The sequence below is a fragment of the Sus scrofa genome, chromosome 9 (genome assembly GCF_054392235.1).
Source record: "Sus scrofa isolate SSC_HxYL_T2T_F1_AM1 chromosome 9, Sscrofa_HxYL_maternal_Yorkshire_Landrace_v2.0, whole genome shotgun sequence".
Classification (NCBI taxonomy): domain Eukaryota; kingdom Metazoa; phylum Chordata; class Mammalia; order Artiodactyla; family Suidae; genus Sus; species Sus scrofa.
Window position 1 is genome coordinate 44,058,172 of NC_139391.1, and position 16,791 is coordinate 44,074,962.

At 41.1% G+C, this 16,791-nt stretch overlaps 1 protein-coding gene and 1 long non-coding RNA gene across 14 annotated transcripts in view; one reads left to right on the forward strand and one right to left on the reverse strand.

The window, feature by feature from the left end:
- BUD13 (BUD13 homolog) overlaps nt 1–16,791 on the reverse strand; it is a 678,491-nt gene that overhangs the window by 445,824 nt on the left and 215,876 nt on the right. For 9 of the 13 annotated variants that reach the window (XR_014815375.1, XR_014815371.1, XR_014815380.1 and 6 more), the window contains one exon: nt 15,404–15,586. The gene's annotated coding sequence lies outside the window, so the exon portion shown is untranslated. Of the gene's footprint in view, nt 1–13,362; nt 15,587–16,791 lie in introns of those variants that run through there. The other 4 variants (XR_014815382.1, XR_014815370.1, XR_014815379.1 and 1 more) reach the window with 1 other exon arrangement.
- Nucleotides 7,945–16,550, forward strand: LOC146399871 (uncharacterized). The gene is made up of 3 exons (XR_014815386.1): nt 7,945–9,587; nt 10,946–11,081; nt 14,706–16,550. It is a non-coding gene; the product is annotated as an uncharacterized LOC146399871 (long non-coding RNA).

Here is a 16,791-nt window from a genome sequence, read left to right on the forward strand (position 1 = left end):
CACTGATAGAGAGGCGGTCAAGCATCGCAGAAAGGACATCAGATCAGAAACCAGAAGGCCTGGATTCTGCGGCTTCTTCTCTGTTATATTAAGAAAGTCACTTCTCTTCAGGCCTCAGTTTTCTCTTCTGTTAAGTGGAGAGGCTTGAACTAGACTGTCTACCTTTCACCTCTGACCCCCTGTAATCCTATCACTGCATAATGAGCCGAGTGGGAACAAGAGCCGTGGGAGAAAAGACAGGCCAGAGGCGACTGGGGAAAAGTAAGAGGGCAGCAAGTCCCTTATTCATCACACTGACCACATTCCAGGGACAGTCTTCATATGTGCAGGTCCAGAGGCCAGGCCTGATCGGTGCCACCCCAATCTGGCCTGAATGTTTCAGTCACTTAAGAGAAAATGTTTATTGTAGTAAGAAGAAGCTGATATTACAAACATGTTCATCTTGTAACCTTAACTACCTCAGTGCTAATGATCCTAAAAGTTCTCGCCTGTTCCAATCCCAGGCCCTGTATCTCCTTCCTGCTCTGGTTCATCCCTTCCACTTCTTGGTTTGGGTAAGTGGTACCATCTTTGACTGCCCTTCATTTTGCCCCCATTACCAATTAGCAGCTGAGTTCTGTGGCTCTGATTTAGTAGAGGGTCTTGTCTCCATCTCTCCTCTGTCTTCCCTCCCAGTGCTACCTCAGTTGTAGAATTTTCCAACCTCACAACTGTTGCACCTTGTTCATCTCACTTCTAGGGACTTGCACCCTCCTGCTGAGGGACAACAGCCTCCTAACTGGATTCTTCTTCCGACCTCCCTTCTTCCATTGCTTCCTTGCATATTCCTCTTCCCAAACCTCATTCCTCCTGGGCTCTGCCCAGCTGCTGACCCAATGGCTTCCACACAGGTCCTGAGCCAATGGGAGCTGATGCTCTCTGGGGGCAGGGGCGAGTGTGGTTCTCAGGACAGGGAAGAGATAGGAGGGAGAAGGGTTGAGGCCCAAGAGTACTGGGCATCAGCCTTCCCATCTATTTCCCAGGAAGTGTGCAGAGCCAGGTCCAGGGGCCTCCAGCTTAGATCTCTGGATTCTCCTCTATCTCTCAGCTGGGCAAAGTCTTAGACTGGAAGCTTGGCTCAGTCAGCTGTGAGTCTGAAGTGCTCTAATTGCCCTCAGCCCTTCCCTGCAAGGCCAGAAACATCTTCTACAGATCCTTGCAACAATGTGTATGTGTTACCCTAGACTTGTACAGGTGTTGAGCAGACATGCTGAAGCATCACTCCTGAGAAGGCTCTCCTGCAGCCCCACTGCTCAGACTGAACTACCTGAATACCAATATTGCCCAGAGTGGACATAAATTCATTGTGGACCACCTGGACTTAGTGACCTAGACTGCCGCCTGCCCCCACCCCCTGCAGGGGATAACCCCTCATTTTATCATGTCACTTTTCTCCAGTTTCCAATGGTTCCTTATGGCTTATGAGTTTAAACCCAAATGGCTCAGCATCAAATTCAAGACCTTCCATAGCCTGCTACTCCATCTACATAGTCAATCTCATCTTCTACTACTTCCCAGCTGGCTTTACTCCCTCTAAGCGTGGCCTGAGGGCTCCATCCCAAACTCTCCAGACTCAGTCCTAACCCCAAGTCATTGCCTGGTCGGAGCTTGTGCACAGAAACCCCTCACGCTCATAGCTCCCTGCTAAGAAGACAGTCCAACCCGCATATCCCCTATTGTTACTGAAGACCCCTCATCCAGAGCTACTTGACCAGTGAAAGAAATTGATCCAAGGGTTTCCTAGGATCTAGGAGAGCAAAAAGTTCTATCCTAATAAAGAAAATAGTCATATCTGGACCAATAAAATTGTCTCAGAAATTTGAATAGGAAAATATGGGGAAAGCATGAGTCAACTGGTAGCAAAAGTAAAAACTAAAAAGACACATAGAAATAGGTGTAGAGGCAATTCAGTTATTAATGTGTTTTGAGTAAGTAGAAATTACAAGTAAGTAAAAACAACAAGCTAAGACCACACACACGCAAAAAGAAATAATGCATGGAATTTCTGGTTGATATTTCTTTGTCTAAAAAACAAATACTTCTCTTGAAAATCACTTAAGGAGTTCCCGTAGTGGCGCAGTGGTTAACGAATCCGACTAGGAACCATGAGTTTGCGGGTTCGATCCCTGGCCTTGCTCAGTGGGTTAATGATCTGGCGTTGCCATGAGCTGTGGTGTAGGTTGCAGACGTGGCTCAGATCCCACGTTGCTGTGGCTCTGGCGTAGGCCAGTGGCTACAGCTCCGATTAGACCCTGTAGCCTGGGAACCTCCACATGCCAAGGGAGGGGCCCTAGAAAAGGGAAAAAGACAAAAAATTTTTTTAAAAAATTACCTAAAAGCAACAAGGAACATATGAAACAAACTCTATCTTTGAAAAGCTAGGAAAGGCTATAAACTCAGACATAACACATAACTGAGGTGCCAAAAGATGCTAGGAAAAAATAGCTATGGCACAGACTTGAGGTAACACTGGCCAAATTCAGTTCTCCAAGGTAAATGCTACACCCCAGAAGCAAAAAAAAAAAAAAAAAGCAACACACTCTTATTAGGGCAGGTATGTGGGCTGGCTTCAGAAGCCTTCCTGAATCTATTCTGACATGAAATAGAAACAGCAAAGGTAGCTCAAATGATGAATTATACAGTGAAGTCATATTTGCGGGAAGCAGTCTCTTCACCAGGTGGAACAGAGGAAAGAGGTTCCACATTATGAGCCTATCTGTAGCTATCAGTGCTAGTTGGCTAGAAAAAAGTAAAGCTTAAAAGATCTTACACTCATGTCCCTATAGGAAAATTACTGGTAACCTAGTTCATGGCCATGCTTTCCCTCCTCCACTTCAGAAGCTCATGCAAAGAGCTGGTCTAAGAAGAAGTCACTTCATTTAAAGATGAAATAATAATCAAAATGGAACTACCACAGAATCTATGCAATGAAGATACAACACTTTAGAAAGGAGAGAAAGAGGGAAAATAAATAGTAGATTAAAAAAAAAAAAGCCCTCATACAAAAATATTGCCATGGAAAAAATGAACAAAGATATCATTAATTTTTATTTATTTAGTTAGTTAGTTCTTTTTAAGGCCACACCTGCAGCACATGGAAGTTCCCAGGCTAGGGGTGGAGTCAGAGCTACAGCTGCTGGCCTACACCACAGACACAGCAATGCCAGATCTGAGCCACGTCTGCAATCTACACTGCAGCTCATGGCAACGCTGGATCCTTAACCCACTGAGTGAGGCCAGGGATCATGGATACCAGTTGGATTCATAACTGCTGAGCCACAATGAGAACTCCATAAAAATTTTTAAACTTCATAAAGCAATTAGTTCTGTAAACCAAGAGCGCAAAAAAGAGATACAAATATTCAGAAAAAAAATACAGCAAGACATGCAAAGCATGTAAGTCACAAGAAGGTAGAGCTCAGAAGAAAGTGGGAGAAAATGTAAAACCAACCACAGACACTGCTGAAAGTATAAGAAAGGGTATAGAGGACAGAACTGTAAAAGGTGAGAAAAATTGATAGAAATTAATAAAAGGTTAAAAAGATGAGAGAGAAAATGGTACATATGAAAGACAGATAAGCATACATGCAATTCATGTTCCTACAAAGAGAACAGATATTTAAAGATATGATTTACAAGAACTTTCCAAAATGAAAAGGAACAAAATTTATAGATTAAAAAGACCTCTTGTGTCCCAGGAAAATACTAGCAAAGAATGACCAAATCTAGCAAAGATGCTAGACTTCAAAGACAAAGAATCCTTTCAAATATCCAGCCCCCAAAGTCAAGTTTCCTTAAAGAGGGAGAAAAAATCAGGGTAACCTCATGCATAACCACAACATCAACGCCAAGAAATAAATAGTATAACCAAAGATGCTATATCCAGGCAAACTATCAATTAAGTATAAAGGCAACATTTAGGAACATGCAAGAACATGAGAATATCAGTCTCATAAGTCTGAAGAATCTCGTGAGTCTGAAGAATCTATAATTTCAAGCTAATCAAAAGACGAGTGGAAGAACATACAGCAGAACTGGGTGACACTAAATCCATGTACCTAAGACTAACACCAACATTAAAGCAACATGTCAATTATGGTTACAAAACAAACATAAAAGTTGTAAACATGAATAATACAGAAATTTTTTTTTATTTATTTTTTCTTTTTCAGTCACACCAATGGCATATGGAAGTTCCTGGGCCAGGGATTGAATCTGAGCCTGAACCTATGCCAGCAGTTGCAGCAACTCCAAATCCCACGTGCCAGGCCAGGGATCAAACCAGCACCTCCACAGAGATAAACCAGATCACTAATCCACTGTGCCACTCCTTAGAAATTTTATAACTAACAAAATCTGGGAAGGAAAAGAACATAGAAAATAGTATAATTATGCTAGCAACTTTTTTGTTTATAACTATTTGCCAAGGATATCATTTAAAGCTAGCAAAGTGATAGACGTATGAGTATTTTGTCTTTTTTTTTTTGGTCTTTTTTGTCTTTTTAGGGCCACACCTGAGGCATATGGAAGTTCCCAAGTTAGGGGTCTAATTGGAGCTATAGCTGCCAGCCTACACCACAGCTCACAGCAACTCAGGATTCGTAACCCACTGAGCAAGGCCAGGGATCGAACCCACAACCTCATGGTGCCTAGGCAGATTCATTCCCGCTGCACCACAACGCAAACTCTGCCACATATGAATATTTTAAGAGAAACATTAAGAAAAATAGTAGAAATATAATCAACTAAAATAAAGTGGTGGGGGAGGTAGGTTGGATTCAGTGGAAATGTAGCAATTTTGTCATTCTTAGAGAAAGTAGTCAATAGATACATATAAAAAATACATGTAAAAGGTAACTACTGGGGGGAAAATAAAAGATTTTCAAGTTATTAGAAGAAATATACACACAAAAACCAAGCAAATAAAATAGAATATGCAGTAAAAGATTAAAAAAAATAAGTGAAGCAGCAATAAAACCAGAAAAGTATAACATAAAACATGATTTAAAAGAAAAAGAAAACTAAGAACAAACATGTCTGTCATACTAATTTATGTGAATGGAATTATTTTACCTATTAAAATATTTTTACTCTCAGACTGGATCAAAAAATAAGGCCCACATTTCTCATATATTTTAAAACATAATGACTTAAAGAGGCTGAAAACAAAAGAATGGGCAAAGATAGAACATGCAAGCACAAACAAAAAGGAAGAAGCATAACTTTAGTAGCTAAGATATAAATTAGGGGCAGGGAGTGGGATGCAGAGAAGCATTTAACTAGACAAAAGGAAATATTACACTGATAAAGTGTACCATCCCCAACAATGATTTAACATTTATGAATTTCTCTATATTTTTAAATTTTTTATTGGAGTATAGTTGACTTACAATGTTGTATTACTGTTATATATTGCATATATGTATGTGTATATATGTATGTGTGTGTATATATGTATTTTAGTAACATTATTATTATTAAATATTAATATTTTATTTATATATAAATATATTTTTTAACAGCCACACCTGCAGCTGGCATATGGAAGCTCCCAGGCTTGGGGTCGAATCAGAGCTGCAGCTGAGGCCTATGCCACAGCCACAGCAACACCAGATCCAAGCTGCACCTGTGACCTACGCTGTAGCTTGTGGCAACACTGGATCCTTAACTCAGTAAGCAAGGCCAGGGATTGAACATGCATCCTCACAGAGGCAATGCTGGGTCCTTAACCTGCTGAGCCACGATGGGAACTCCCTCTATGAATATTTTTATACTTCAAATATCATCCCATCAACATCTTTAAAGTACAACTACATGATATACAAGATGAGATAGAAACATATCAGTAGTCAGAAACTATGGTTAATACCCAGCCCATGACAGAAGAACTAAATAAAAAATAAAGAAGGATAAAAAGGAGAAAATAATCAAATCAGTAAAGTTATTCTAACTGGTACCCTGAAAATAATACTTTAAAATCCTGAAGACAGGAAATTAAAAAACCTAAAAATCTTAAGTTACAAATACAACCTCAATACATTCTTCCTCCAAATATAAACCATACAAACAATGTTCTGGAATTATAATGTAATAAAATTAGAATTTGGAAATAAAAATCCTTATCACTCAGAAATTTTCCTTCCTTCTCTCAAACAGCACTTAGGACAAAGAGGAAATTAAAACTAAAATTGGGAAATACCTTTAAATAATCCTAATGAAAATATTATATGTCAGAACCTGTGCTAAAAGAATATTCACAGTTTAAAATAAGAATTAATTAAGGATCCAACTCAAGAAGTTAGAAAAAAGACAACAAACTCAAGCTAAGGAAAGCAGAAGACATTAGTTATATGAAAGCAGAATACAATGAATTAAATTAAAGAACTGTGAAATTAATATATATGTATATCCAGGAGCTAATTCTATTCAGGAAAAAAAAAAAAGCGAATAAGAAGGATAAACTATTAGCCAACATTATCAAGCCAAAGGGAGAAAACAGAAATATCCAAATAAATCATTGCAATGGGAAAAAGAAAAAAAAAAAAAAACAGAAACTAATAAAATTTAAAACATAACATGACACTATTTTGCTCATTGTTATGCAAAATAATTTGAGACTATGGATAAAAGGATAAATTTATAAGAAAATATAAATTGCCAAAACTAACCATAGTGAAGTTAGACAATCTAATGGATCAACTGCTATAGAAAACTAAAAACAACTGTCAAAGGAGCACCAAGCCTCTAGGTCACAGAACAATATATACATTGTGTCACAGGAAAATTCTAACAAATATTTAAGAAACTGGTAATTCTGATGCTTTGTAAACACCTTCAGAGTATACAATTGGAAAAAAAATGTACATTTTTAAAAATTTTATTGGAGTATAGTTGACTTACAATGTTGTATTAGTTTCAGGTGTTAAGCAAAATGAATCAGATAATATACATTCTTTTTTCCCATGTAAGTTACTGCAAACTATTGAGCAGATTTCCCTGTGCTATACAGTAGGTTCTTGTTAATTATCTATTTTATAAGTAGTGTATATAATTATTCTTTATGAAAGTAGTGTAACAGTGACATCAAAATCTAACTAAGAGCACATAAACTATAACCTACATCACTTAATGACTATCACACCAAAACCTGCATGAGAAAACAGAAATCAGAGGCACATTAAAAAAAATAATAATAATAGCCAAGCAGAATTTACTCCAGGAATTCAAGAATGATTGATTATCAAAAAAATCATTTTGTAATTCAGTATGTTAATCAATCAAAAGGAAAAAATCACATAGATCATTCTCATTGATAGAAGCTGAAAGATATTTGAGAAGTTCATACCCATGCTTGATTTTGTAAAGTGTCTTTTAAAACAACGATGGATATTTCCCTAATGTGATAAAAGATATGCTTGGGCAATAACCACAATAATGTCTAGTGTGGAAACACTGCAAGCTTTCTCATTTAAATCAAGAACAAGACCAGGACATACAATATTAGAACTACATTGTTCTAGTGGTGTGAGAATTGGAAAGGAGAAGGCAAAATTAGCATCATTTTCATCAACTCAAGATAATTGACTAAAAAAACGTTACAAACAATAAGAAAGTTGATTAAGTTTGCTGGTTATAAAATCAACATGCCAAAATACATATGTAAACACCTATGGATTAGAAGATATACTGGAAAAACCCATTTATGATAGCAACAGAAGATCAGATACAGAGAATTAAACCAAGAAACACAGAAAATCTAAGAGAAAAAAAATACCCTGAAACGAGTATGAAACAACAAGAGGAGACTAGGATATGAAGATTCAATGGGAAGAATATGAAAACTCCCCTTATGTTAATGTATAGACTTATTACAATGTTGTTCCCCAAATACCAACAGAGTTGTAATTTGTTTTTTTAATTTTGTTCTTGTTTGCCTGGGTGTTTGAGGGGAAAAATTAAAAAGATTATCCTGAAATGAATAATAATCTCTAGAAATAAATGAGCAAGAATTACTAGAAAAAGCATCTTTTGAAGAAGAGTAACAGGTGGTAAAAGCAGGACCAGCCTTACCAGATATGAAAACACAATATGAGTGATAAAGCTGGAATAGTTAAAACACCTTAGGCCATGGTATGAACAGATGGACAAACCAATGGACCAAAGAGACCCAAAGACACCTTTTCAAAGGGTAGAAGATAGAATTTTAAAATAAATAGCATTGAGCCTGCTGGGTAGCCCTTTGAGAAAGAAAAAAGTCAAGTTGGATCACTGGATCCCCATCTTATACTTTCCACCAAAAGCAACTCAAGCAGAATCAAACATTTGTATTTTTACAAAAGAAAGCCATAAAATTACAGAAAAAAATGGGAGAATTTTACAAATATACTCTTGGAATAGGGTAGACTTTTCTAAATATGATCCAAAACTCAGAGACTATTTTCTAAAGTTGACTAATCTGACCACGTAAAAATCAAGTGTACCTAGTCTGGAGCTGGTGGGATGGAAGACGGCATAAACAAAGCCAACTGACAAATAATAAACTAGAAAAAGAAATTTTAACCATATCACAGTGAATTTTCTGGAAGAAGAAAGAACATCTATAAATCAATGAGAAAGTGGGCAAAGGGTACAAACAGACATTCCTCTAAATGGAGATGATTCTCAAACAGAGAAGATAGTGGCCTCCCCTGTAATAAGAGAAATGTGAACATTACAACACCACTGTTCACCTAACAGATGATCAAAGACCAAAAAGTTCCAAATCCCTGTAGAGAAAAGAGTGCAGAGACACAGTTTTGTTGATCTGTTTGTTTGCTGGTAGAAGTGTAATTCGCTGTCACCTCTATGGGGCTGTGACCTCCTAGCTGGATGTTTGACTCTGGGTTGGTGTCTTAATCCGAGTCTCAGCAACACAGTCTCTTAGAGTCATTTTCAGAATTAAAAGGACCTGTGCATGGAAATGATCACAATGCTCAGAGCAGTAATACTGATATCCTCACAGCCTGGTCAAGCGCCACCTCCTCCCTTGTTGACTCTCTATCCATGGCCAAGGTTGTTCAGGGGGAAGGGGCTCTCCTCCTCCTAGAGTTGGAGGAAGGTACAGGTGTCTCCCAGAGGTCCAACCAAACCTGAGGAGGGGCAGAGCCCTGCCCCACACAGGAGTCCAGAATTTGCCTCCTGAGTAATCCCCAGCTCAGTCCAGCAGCCACAGGCAATGGGCAAGCGCACAAAGCCAGGCGGGGTGCAGCCTTTGGACAGTACTTTGGTGGTGTCCTCTCACTGGCCCAGATCCCCAGCTGCTTGGTTCCAGCTACACCCCCATTGTGAACCAGGGGTTGACGAACTCCCTGGCCTGGCCCAGGTGGGAGAATGCAGGAAGCTCTGTTGGATGCCATGGCAACCACCTGCTAGAGGCCAGCCTCCACCGTGTACCTCCTGACCACCCCCAGCACACACTCCATTCTTCTTGGGGGGAGATGAGCTGGTAGCTACCTGAATTTAAGAGACTGCTGGGTCCAGGACCAAGTTATACCAGGAAAGGGAGGCCTGTACCTGGATCCAGCCAGGGCTGCAACTCACTACATCTGTAAAATCAAGTTGCTTCCCCTCCCTGGGCCCGTCTCCTCACCAGAAAATGAGGGAGCAGGACGAGCAACCTCTGTGGCACCTTCCAGCTATGACATCCTGGGGCTCTAGGATTTCCCCCCAAGAGCTGGCCCTGGAGACCAGCCAGGTTGCTCTTTCTGGTAAGTTCCCCAAGGAAAGAAAAGGGAAGGGGGCCCTGCAGGCTTCAATAGTGGGATGAACTCTTCCATCTTCAGAAATCTCCATCTAGGAGAACTTCTCAACAGGGTGGTCCATGGAAACATTGACAGCAAATGCCTAGGCACCAGGAGAAACGGCAGAGTGGGTGTTCCACAGCCAGTTAGAAGGCTCTTCAGTCCACAGAGAAGAGGCAAAGGATGGAGCCCATGGGCCTGGGGAGATGAGTGGGAGAAGCATCTTGCTCAGGGATAACAGCTGTGCTTGCCCCCCTTCCTCAGGAGGAGCAGTAGAGGGAGGGGCCCAACCAGAAAGACCCCCACAGGAGCTTGATAAGATTCCCCTGAGGCTATGAGGGGCCAGGGGACTGGTATTTAAGCTCCTGCCAGGATAGTAAAGAGCAGGAGAGCCAAGCTCATGAGTTGCTTTGCTGGTAAAGGAAGACCTGCTTCGGGGCTGGAAAGGCCTGCACCCCAGGGTTTGTCAAGGACACAAAATGCTCCTGCATTTCCTGGGACCAGAAATGGCTCCTGTGGGAGGGAAACAACTCTTCTGGAGCCATTTTGCATCCACACGCAAGGGACACGGGGAGGGCAGCAGAACTCCAAAGCGGAGTAGACACTGCAGGTGCAAAAGGGGAGCTGTGGGGAGGACCTGAAAGCTGGAGGATGGCCCGCATAAGGGAGCTACAGTCAGAGGAGCCTCTGGGAACCCACGAGGGGATGAGTCTGCTTCAAACATCTGCTAGGCCCAGAGAGCACAGGGCCACTGGGCCAGCTAGGGTCTCCCCAGGAAAGGGGAGCTTCTCTGAGTCCCACCTATTATAGGAATTAGACCTCACACAATTGTGTCAGCTGGTACAGGGGTCCGTGGGAGGCTGTGGACTCAGTCTGACATTGGGCCTGAAGTCACTGCAGGTCGTGAAGCAAAGGAAGGCAAGGGCAGACCGGAGTCTGTGCCCTTGACAAGTTGCAGAAGGAGCTGGAGCCCCTGCTCAAGCGTTACTGGCATGCCCAGTCCAGGACCCAGAAGCTGAGCAGGAGCCCCTGGGGAGATGCAGCCTGGCCCCAGTGCAGCAGCCAGGAGATTGGTGACAATACATGGGAGCAACGTGGCACCTGAGTCCCTGCACCCACCATCCCAGCATAAGGCCTGCTGCTTCCGCTCTGGCCAAATTTCTCTTGTGGTCAATCCTAATCCAGAATCACCTGGGGAAGGAAATTCTGGGAAACCTAATTCTAGCTGAGCTCCACTGACCAGCTTCTAACAGCATCATTCAGGTAAGATCTCCATTCCTCAGCCTCCCTTCCTAAACTCCAACACCTGAGGGGTCAGTACCTACAGCTGACAGTGGGGCCCAAGCTGGAAAAGGAAAGAAGGGAGCCTGAACCCATCTCCTCCAGGGCAGGTGGCGGGACCCACCTCCCTCAGTATTCAAAGAGAAATCAGGTTGGCAGTCATTGAATCAACCCAAACCACAAAGCATCTGGCAATTAACCTACCTAAAAATTCAAGGGACCTTTACAAAGAAAAATTATAAACAACTAAGCGGTAACATATAAGACCTAAACAATTGCAGGAAACTATCCCCCAAGTCAAACTATTATGCCCATACAATCCTAAACAAAATTATTCCAGCAGGATTGTTAAAAATTAGTTTTTCGTTGACTATGAATGAAGCCTAACATCTTTTCTGTGTATCTGTTATTTGGTTATTTCCTCCTTAGGGAATTGCCTATTTCTATGATTGCTCTCTTTCTGAAAGCTGCCTCCCAGAAGTGACGTGTCACTTATGTTCACATTTCATTGTCCAAATCCTGTCACACAGCCACACCAAACTTGAGGTGGACAGGGAAATGGAGTCCTAACATTTTCCTGAAAGAGAGGAGCACTTCACTCTGTGTGAACAGTCCTGAGGACTACAGTAATCAGTTTTTGAAAAAGAAACTGTAGCACTGCACAGGAACTAACAAAACAATGAAACAGAAGAGAGAACCCAGGGAAAATGTATTCACATGCTATACATTTGTGTGTGTGTTTGACTGGGCCTATGATATGGTGAAATCCTAAAGCAGTAGGGACAAAGATGGTTTGCTTAGTGGGTAGTGCAGTGAAGACTGCCTTCCATAAAAACGAAAATGAAAACCCCAAGATTACTGGGGTTTCTTGACTTGATGAAGACTTCATTACAGTTACAAACTGTATCATTTGTGGGAAAAAAATGACACATATGAGCTTATTTACAAAATAGAAATAGACACACAGACATAGAAAACAAACTTATGGTTACCAAAAGAGAAGAGGGGGGAGGGAAAAATTAGCAGTTTGGGATTAACACACATATACTACTCTACATAAAATAGATAACCAATAAGGACCTACTGTATAGCACAGGGAACTATAGTCAGTATCTTTTAATAACCCATAATGGAAAAGAAGACATATATACACATATGTGTATAACTAAATCACTTTGCTGTTCACCTGAAACACTGTAAATCAACTATAATTGAATTAAAAAAATTTTTTTTTTGGCCTCACCCACAGCATGTGGCAGTTCGAGGGCCAGAGATCCAATGCATGCCACAGCTGCGACCTGCACCACAGCTATGGCAGGCAACACCAAATCCTTAGCCCAATGTGCCACAGGGGAACTTCCTCTTCCATTAGTTTTGTAAAGCTGGTTTAATGTTGCTGAATTCTCTTAGCTTTTTCTTATCTGTGAAGCTTTTGATTTCTCCTTTAAATCTGAATGAGAGCCTTGCTGGGTAAAGTAATCTTGGTTGGAGGTTTTTTCCTTTCATCACGTTAAGTATATCATGCCACTCCCTTCTGGCCTGCAGAGTTTCTGCTGAAGAATCTGCTGATAACCTTATCAGGGTTCCCTTGTATGTTATTTGTTTCTTTTCCCTAGCTGCTTTCAAGATTTTCTCTTTGTCTTTAATTTTGGTCAATTTGATTAATATGTGTCTCGGGGTGTTCCTCCTTGGGTTTATTTTATAAGGTACTCGTTGCACTTCCAGGATTTGAGTGAATGGTTCCTTTCCCATGTGAGGGAAGTTTTCGGCTATTATCTCTTGGAATATTTTTTCTGTCCCTTTCTCTCTCTCTTCTCAGTCTGGCACCCCTATAATACGGACGTTGGTGTGTTTAACATTGTCCCCAAGTTCTCTGAGCCTCTCTTCATTTGTTTTCAATCTTTTTTCTCTTTTCGGTTCCGCATCCTTGATTACCACTAATCGGTCTTCCACCTCACTTATTTGTTCTTCTGCCTCCTGTATTCTGCTGTTGGCTGCTTCTAATGAATTTTTTATTTCAGTTATTGTATTTTGCATCTCTTCTTGCTTAAGTGTTATATCTTGTATCTCTTTGCTCAGTGTTTCCTGTAAATTATCCATCTTTTCCTCCGGTTTGTTTCCGATGTCTTGCATCATCTTCAGCATCAACAGTCTAAAGTCTTTTTCCTGGAGGCTGAGAATCTCCTGATCACTTAGCTGATATTCTGGGGTTTTTTCTTTCTCCCTTATCTGAGTTATAGTTCTCTGTCTTCATTTTTATAGATTTTTGGTGTGGTGACCTTTTTACAGATAATAGAGTTGTAGCCTCTCTTACTTCTGGCGTCTGCCCCCCTTGTGGCTGAAGTTGGTATGGGGGCTTGCTGTAGGCTTCCTGATGGGAGGGACTGATGCCTGCCCACCAGTAGGTGGAGCTGATTCCTATCCCTCTGGTGGATGGAGCTTTGTCTCTGGGTGCCTGGGGGATCTTTAGGCAGCCTGTTTACTGATGGGTGAGGCTGTTATCCCACCCGGATTGTTGTTTGGCCTGGGGCTTTTCAGTGCTGATGAGTGGGGCCACATTTTCCCAAAACGGCCACCTCCAGAGAAACGCATGCTGATGAAGATTCCCAAGAGCTTTGCTTCCAATGCCCTTCCCCCACAACAAGCCACATTCACCCCTGCTTTCACCCAGGAGGTCCTCCAAGAACCACAGCCAGGTCCAATCCAGATTCCCATGGAGACCCTTGGTCCTGGGACCCAGTGCACGCGAAAGCCTGTGTGCGCCTTCCAAGAATGCGGTCTCCACTTCCCCCAGTCCCATGGAGCTCCTGAGCACAAGCCCCACCGGCCTTCAATGCCAGATGCTCTGGAGCTCTTTCTCCCAGTGCCAGATCCCCAGGCGTGGGGGTTTGCTGGGGAGCTCAGAACTCTCACTCCTGTAGGTGAGTTTCTGTGATACAGTTACTTTCCAGTCTGTGGGGCTTCCCACCCCAGAAGTAGGGAGTTGCTTATATTGCATAATCACCCCTCCTACCTCTTGATGTGGCCTCTTCTTTGTCTTCTGGAGTAGGATCCCTCTTCCATTAGTTTTAAGGTTAGAAACAGAAATCAGGTATTTATTCTATTTTTCTGATTTAATTTTTACAGTTAACTTCCTTTTCATTGAGGTATAATGGACATGTAACATTGTATTAGTTTCAGGTATACAACGTAATGATTTGATATTTATATATATTGCTAAGTGGTCACAAGTTTAATTAATATCCATCACCATACATAGTTACAAATTTTTTTCTTATCCCAAACTTTTAAGATCTACTCTCTTATTTGTATAATTTCAAGTATGCAATACAATATTATTAACTATAGTTGCCATATTGTATGTTTTATCTCATGACTTATTTCTTTTACAACTAGAAATTTATACCTTTTGACCCCCTTCACCCATTTTGCCCCCCTAACCCTCACATTTAACTTCTTTATCCAAATGGAATTTATTCTCCTTTTATGATATGACATATATCTGAATGTCTGTCTGTCTTCCTCCCCCTATCCTCTACAGCTATCTAATTTTCCCCAGCATCTTTTATTTGTAACAAAGTGGATCATTTTGTATTATCTTAACAGCTGGCATCAGAATTCCTCTTAGGGAACAACTGTCACAGTTGAGAAGATTCTTTTGATAAATGTGGAATAAAAGGTGAACCCCCTGAAGGCCCAAGCGACAGTGGTACCAAAACTTCGGATAACGCCGCTCCAAATGAGATTCAGAAAGAATTTGTGGTTATTCACATAAAAGAGAGGATGAGAGAGAATGAAAAACAAGAAGAAAGGAAGATGGTGGGGTGGGGGGGGAGCCAGAAAAGTGGCAAGAGGTTGGAATGCGTCAAGGGTCAGTGAAGTATGTCGGAGATGAGGTACCAATATCCATACTTTAGAAGATGAGGCTTGTTATGAATACTAAATCTCTTTGCATTTCAGCAGCATAAACCCCTCCCTCTTTTGTCACACTCCTGCTCAACATTTCTTGTATGGGTGAATTTTTCCAGCTGGGATTTCTTAGACGATTGATACATTATAAAATGGAAGAATCAAAAACTACAAAGAACTAAGTAAAATTTTAGAAGAACAGAAAGCAGGGACATGCCCACCTAGCTACTGGAAATGATACCGCCATGGTAATTGTTTTCGTTAGGATAAGCTATATTTTGCTGCAGAAACAAAAACCCCCAGGTACCATCATTTAAAATAACTAAGGTCTGTTCCTCATTCATGTTACATGTGCATCGAGGGCTGCCTGGAGGATCCAGGCTGACAGCACCTACCTGGCCGGAGCATTACAGGTTGTCATGGCAGGGGGAAGAGGACATGGTGAATTACACACTGGCTCTGAAAGCTGCATCCCAGAAGTGACATGTGTCACTTATGCCCGCATTTCATTGTCCAAATCCAGTCATACAGCCACATCGAACTCCAGGTGAAGAGGGAAATGCAATCCTACCATTTTCCTGAAAGAGAAGAGCACCTCACTGTTTATGAGCAGTCCTAATGACTACAAAAGTCATTTTTTAAAAAAGAAAACTGTACCACTGGTACAGAAACTAATAAAGCAATGAAACAGAAATGAGAACCCAGAAAAAAAAATGTTATGTGTTTATGTGTATATTATACTGGGTATGGGACATAGTAAAATCATAAAGCATGGTGGGGAAAGGTGGTTTGCTTCATGAGGAATGCTGGGAAGACTGGCTTACCATACAAAAGAAAACAACTTTAAATCTCTCCTTCTACTATATAAAAACTTGAACTCCGGAAGATTAGGGTCCTAGATGTGATCTATAAAACTACAAAACTAATGGAGAATATGTAAAAAGAATGTCTTTGTGACCTTGGTGTGGGAAGATTTCTTTAATAAGACCCCAAAAGACTCAAACCATAAGACAAAAAGAAACCCTGCATTTGACTAGAATAAAATTGAGCTTCCTATTCACTGACACAATGAAAGACAAAATTAACAGGCAGTGACCAGCCAGGAAAAGATACTACAACAACTAAAATAAAGAATATGTATATATCATATTTGAATTTCTCCAAATCAACATGGGAAAAAAATCAGAAAGAACTGAAAAATGGCAAAACATGACTGTTCCCATAGGGTGAATTCTGCAGACCTTCCCTATAACAGGTACGTGAAGAGATGTCCACCTGCATAGTAATCGGAGAAATGCAAAACCAGAGAAGTCCCCCATAAACCCATCAGCCTGGCAACAATTAGAAAGCTAGATAACACCAAGTCTTGGAAAAGATGTTGGGAGGAGACTGGAACCCACAGGCACTGGCGGTGGGAGAGTGCATCTGGGGATGGAGCTGATCTCAGGAGCCGTCTGGCAGTTCCAAGGGAGACTGAACATGGCCAGCAAACCCTCCACTGGGTATGTACTGCAGACACCCATAAATTGTTCATCACAGCAACGTACTGAGGCAGCCTGAGTGTCCTTTGCTAGGGAATCAAAACCAACATTTATTGGATGCATGAGTGTGAAAAATTACATACCATCCAGAAGTAGTGAAAGAGATGTATATACAGCAGCATGAACTAATATGAAAACCAGAGTTGAATGAAACAAACCAAAAAAGTGTGTGTGTGTATGTGTGCATGTGTGTGTGTGTTGGGGCCTGCCACATCTATATGTATATGTACGTGTATATGTAT